This window comes from Macrobrachium nipponense, chromosome 49 (assembly GCF_015104395.2).
Source record: "Macrobrachium nipponense isolate FS-2020 chromosome 49, ASM1510439v2, whole genome shotgun sequence".
In the NCBI taxonomy this organism is placed as follows: domain Eukaryota; kingdom Metazoa; phylum Arthropoda; class Malacostraca; order Decapoda; family Palaemonidae; genus Macrobrachium; species Macrobrachium nipponense.
In genome coordinates this window covers 10,909,276-10,915,965 of record NC_087224.1, presented here as the reverse complement: position 1 = coordinate 10,915,965, position 6,690 = coordinate 10,909,276, and positions in this window count along the sequence as shown.

The following is a 6,690-nucleotide window of genomic DNA, read 5'->3' as shown; positions in this document are numbered from 1 at the left end:
CTGCCAGAGTAAGATTCTAGCTAGCTTTAACCCTCTATGAGATAAAAACTGCTGAGGCTAGAGGGCTGCAATCTGGTAAGTTTGACGATTAGAGGGTGGATGATCAACATACCAATTTTCAGCCATCTAGCCTCAGTACTTTTTAAGATGTGAGGGCGAACGGACAAACAAATCCAGTACAATAGTTTTCTTTTATAGCCAGAAGCCACAGGAAGCCTCCCGCTCACTTCAACCCATAGATATCAAGTTGTAGAAGAGCGCGTGATGGTATAGCAGTGGTTCTTAACCAGGGAGGAATTCCCCCTAAGGGGAAAATTCATTTTTTTTGGTGGGGGATGGTTTCAGGGGCAATTGCGACCACAGACTGGCAGGCTCGAACTGGCTCTAGGACCACACAAAACGCATTGAGCATCGGTCCGCCATACTGAGAGGTCACGCTGGCCTTTCCCCTTTTGCTAACTTGTGCGTTTGTGTTAGTATTTTGTTGCATATTATTTGAATTGCAACTTTTGAGGCAGACAGTTTTGAAAAAGAAGTGGGTGGGGCGATGACATTCTATATGAAAGGGTGCATGGTTCAAAAATGGTATGTATATATTATATATATATATATATATATATATATATATATATATATATATATATATATATATATATACATATATATATATGTGTATATATATATAGTATATATATATATATATATATATATATATATATATATATATATATATACATTATATTATACAAAATCATATAATCTCGGAAACGATCAAACCCCACAGAAACAGCACCAGCATCTGCGCATGCGCTCAGGCACGAAAAACCTCACGAGATGGAAGACAGAGAGCAGAGAGAGACATACACACACAAAAGGCCCTAGAAGAGTGGAATACGCATTTCCGGGAACCTGGATAATAGTTCTGTTTACGTTTCTGCTTTTTCCAGTTGCTTTAACGATTATCGGGAATAGATCCAGCTGCGCTGATGACGACCAACCCTCACCCCCGCCCCCCCGGACGGGCGAGGAAGTCAGGAATTGCCTCATCATAGAACACTTGAAAACTACGATTTTCCCCACCCTCCTTTTCTCTTTCTTTTATCGATTTTTCTATTTATGCTTCTGACAGGTGGGGGGGGGGGGGATGGTGAAGGGGGGGTGGGGGGGGGGGGCTAAATTTATTGCGTGATGGACTTATTCCCATGAAAGTTTTTGGCGAGTTTTCATTTGGTGAATACTGTTTGGGTTATTGTTGGTGTTTAGCTTTATGTGTGCCTTTATAGAAATGGAAATGCTATTGATGTTTTGTATATTCTTATAAAATAAACTTGACACACCCATACACACACAAATATGCATACATATAATATATATATATATATATATATATATATATATATATATATATATTTATTTGTGTATCATATATATATATATATTTGTGTATATATAATATATATATATATATATATATATATATATATATATATATATATATATGTATATATGTATATATATATATTGTATGTATATATATTATATACTATATAAATATATATATATATATATATATATATATACTATATATATATATATAAATAAATATATATATGTGTAAAAAGGAGGAAATTTATTTCAAGATTCATTGTTTTAACTTCCCATGGAGACAGAGTCTGAGCGACAACCTTAAAAAAGCTGATAAATCATTTCTGGGATGGTGTGATACTAAGATGCTTACTTAAGCAGGTCAATGCTCGTTCTGTGGGTATGTGAGTTCGTGAGGGCTTGTTCAAGGTGCCTTTGAAAACTGGCTGTGACCAGTTAATTGGGGCGTTGACAGAGAGCGTGAATTCGTCTGTACGTGTACGAGCTATGTCCATTCATAACGGCATGGTTTAGCCAAGAACTAGGGAGACAGCTACGGGAGAAAAGGCAGAATGCTGGGATGGCTCTGCGAAAGTTGTATTTGAAAGTGTGTGAAATTCCAGGCTGCAATCGGGGAGTTATCATGATTTAGCCAAAGGGATGGCTTGTTTTGATATCTTGTAAAGATGTTCCATTTCATTTAATCTTTTGACTTTGTCTTTACAATTGTGTGTGTGCTCACTAGTGTGTTCTCCTGTCTTTTAAACGGGCGGTCCTAGTGAGGGGACCGAGTGTCCTAGTGAGGGGGCCGAGTGTCCTAGTGAGGGGACTGTATTTTGGAGAAGAGATAATTGGTGTGACTAATTACTGATTAAGACGTTTAAATACCGGCTGTTATCTGAGTTAGTTGTCTGTGAGACTTGAACTGTTATCATTCCATTAATTATCTTGTAAGAACTTGAATTATTCAACTAATACTTTACTTTGAATAAATGAAGCCCATCCTAACATTAAATTTAAGTTTACTTGTGTTGAAAAGGTGGTTATCTCTAGTTATTTTTATATCCAAAAAGGCCAGGGAGTCATCTTTCTCATTTTCCAACGTAAATTTAATGTTAGGATGGGCTTCATTTACGTAATCTAAAAAATGCTGGCATTGCCACGAAAATTTAAATAAGGCAAAAGTATCGTCAACATATCTTCGATAAAAAAGTGGCTCAAAATTCCCAGGACAATCATTAAGAAAATTCTCCTCCAAATGTCCCATAAAAAAATTGGCAAACAACGGCCCCAAAGGAGAACCCATGGCAACCCCCTCTGCCTGCAGAAAGAGCTGCCCATTAAAAACAAAGGTGGCATCTTGCACAGCAAAATTCCAAAAAATGAGAAAGATGAACTCCCTGGCCTTTTTTGGATTAAAAATAAAAAATAAACTAGAGATAACCACCTTTTTCAACAACAAGTGTTTTTAGAACGGAGTACCCTCACTGGGCTCGGAAACAACTTTTTTAGCTCGTGTTTCCGTAATTTTAAGATAATGCTATATCTACTTTGGTTTTTAGGGCCCTTCGGTACACATCTGATTGGTCTCCTTTCATCTTGAAGTCGAGTTTCTTTTAGAATATTTTGTTAAGAACTCGTTTCCGAAAAAGCTGGTTTTTAACATTATTAGTAAATTGCTAACGACAGTTTACGTGTAAAAGTTAGAAATATTATTGAAAAGGAATTTGGTTTTTTGAAACTTAATCTTATTCCCATAAACCCACAAAAAATTGGAGGGTTTTTTAATTACAAGGACAAATTACAGGATTTCATAAAGTCCAATATCATATATAAATTTGAATGCCCAAGATGTCTTGGTATTTATGTTGGTTCTTCACGGAGACTGTTACAAGTCCGTTATTACAGACCATTTTGGGATTAAGTTATAGAACTGGGTCCAGAATCTAATCCCGAGTTCTCTAATATAAGAATACATGCTAAGAGTTGTAAGGTTACTATCGAAAAGAAACATTTTTCTATAATTGGCACCACAAAGCAAACTACCCATCTAACTACCCTTGAGTCATTGTTTATTAAGCACCTTTCACCTAGTTTAAACTCCAACACCTCGTCATCTCCTCTCTCTCTGGCGTGAGGTTTACGTTGTATACCGTTATTAGTCACTCAGCTCTTTCCTTCTTTATGAATAGGTAGTTTTCTTATCATTCTCTATTTTAACGTTCTGATTTTTTTAAATTTTATTGTAATTTTAATTTCTATTGTAATTTTTAAGTTTATTTTAATGTTGAATTTCAATTGCAGACTGATGATGTGTTGGTGACAACATGAAACGTTTCTTAATAATAAAACACGTGTACATGACTGTCGTCTGATTGGACACCTCTTCCTTATATTTATGGTTCCTGATGTGATATATATATATATATATATATATATATATATATATATATATCTATATATTATATATATAATATATTATATTACCAGCGAAGGGCGTCGCCCTCCCACTAGCTTTAATATTTGGTATGCATTTTAGCCATATATAGAATATATATATTTATTTATATATAATATTACCAGCGAAGGGCGTCGCCCCCACCCTTCCCCCCCCCCCCCACCCCCCCCCCAATACCTTTACTATTTGGTATGCGTTTTAGCCATAGCGTTAGGCGAATGATAACCCTCAGTCTCTTCTCTCTCTCTCTCTCTCTCTCTCTCAACCTCTCTCTCTCTCTCTCTCTCTCTCTCTCTCTCTCAAAGCGATCACTGGCAAAAGCACTCTCTCTCTCTCTCTCTCTCTCTCTCTCTCTCTCTCTCTCTCTCTCTCTCTCTATTCCATCAGGTCATTAAATTAGAGTCGGAGTTACAAAAATACATGCGTTTATTCAAAGTAAAGCATTAGTTGAATCATTCAAGTTCTTACAAGATAATTAATGGGCTAACGAATCCTCGTAGATACAAAAGATATACTTTTTATTTCCCAAACTAGCTAAACGTGATATGGAACAAAGTGATTAAAAATGACGTAATTTAAAGAACTAAGTCTGAGCCTTAAAAGACCGTAAACTGTCATTCTACGCTCCTGAATTAGATTAAGTAATCACCCCTAAAACTCACAATCTTTTTGTTTTTACATTTAAACAGTCAAGTCTTTTAGAGAATCCCCTTCTCTTGTATAATGCCTTGAACCCATCTGAAATAAAGACATACATTCGTTATATTCCCCAACATATAAAGAAATATTAAATAAATGTGTGCACACTACACTTCTCTCTCTTTTCAAAGGGCAAGATTTTCTAAGTCTTTTAAGTTGCCGTTCCTTTTACGATGGGCGTGTCCTCAAGCCTTCCAAAACCGTTCTGTGTCTGACGAAAAGAGAGTGTCACCTTTCACTAGGATCTCGGGCTGTTGGGCCCATACATTACAAGCACAAACACACACACACATCCGGTCACGCCTTTTGAAATGGCATAGCAACCGAGAGTTGCACTAAGGCTGTAAAAGGTCATCAGCCTTATATTGCATTGTCGTCATTTCAGCACCCTTCGTGGAAGTTTGTCACTAAGCTGATAAAGCTGAGATCTAACAATTCACTGCCACACCTTCTTTTAAGATATATATATATATATATATATATATATATATATATATATATATATATATAGATAATAGATATAGATATAATGTGCGTGGGTGTACTATATACATGCTAGTTGGGCGTCTTTTCCACTTATTCTCTTATGCAAATTCCTATTGATGTTGATACCATTGCTCGCAGGTATTATCTTTATGCCAAGCCTCTTAATTAGTCTGTACATCTATAGAAGAAATACGGACTGAATTTGGGTCTTAACAAGAAGATAGTATTATAAATATAAATGTGTGTGTATATATATATATATATATATATATATATATATATATATATATAATATATATATATATATATATATATATAATCATATATATATATATATATATATATATATATATATTTAATATATGTTATATATATATTTATAATACTATAAATTATATATATATATTATATACATATATTATATCTATATATATATATATATATATACATATATATATATATATATATATATATATATATATATATATATATATATATATATACTATATATATATATATAGTATATATATATATATATATATATATATATATATATATAAAAATACTATCTTCTTGTCAAGACCAATTTATATTATTCATATACATGTCTATATATATAGACAAACATTAATGTACAAAAGTAATTCGATATCAAATATACGCAACGTGGGAAAATAAACAACAAAAGGTAATTCATAAGTGATGAGCGATCCATCACAAGGTGGATTCGAACCACTGAAAGTCTCGGGATAGACGACCTTTCAGTGAGGAAGCAATTAGTGTATCGAGCGAGTAATGGCTGACGTCCGTAAGAAGGGGTTAGAGTCCACCTGGTGACAGTGTTTATCGCTTATAAATTCCCCTGCGTGTTTACTCCGAGGTTGAGTGAATTTGTTATTAAACGATACTTGTAGTTTGATGTTTGGCAATATAAAAGAAATGCCACGGTGTATGAGAAAAAATTTCATTGTATTCTTATTTTATATATAATAAATATATATAATATTATATATATATATATATATATAATATATTAATATATATATGTATATATATATATATATATATATATATATATATATATATATATATATATATATTATATATATATATATATATATATATATATAATATAATAAAAAAACGTACATTATATACTAATATATATCATTGTGCACTATTTTACTTTCTTATTTTCGAAATTTTTGGTAATTTTCACAGAAATCATGAAATGGAAGAATGAGAAATTATAATATATATAGACATTATATATATATATATATATATATACTATATAGATACTACTATAGAAGATATACTATATTATATATATATATATATATATAACATAGGTAAATAATATTAACGACAATATAGCTTAAATAATTGTATATAAACCACGGTGATGTGATAAAAAAACTTGTAAATATACCATTAATCAAGTAAAAGGGTAAAAAGGAGCTCTGCATATTTAAAAGTATTCAAAGAATTCTGTTAAATTCAGATTTGCAAATATTAAAAGATTTCTGTTAAGTCTTAACATATATCTGACGATGCTTAAAAAATCACTGTAGATGCACATGACTTCATAAATAAGCGAATCCCACAGGAAAATGATAGTCAGAAATCCAAGCGCTTTCGTCTTTACTCAGACATTGTCAAGGAGTTAATGACAATGTCCT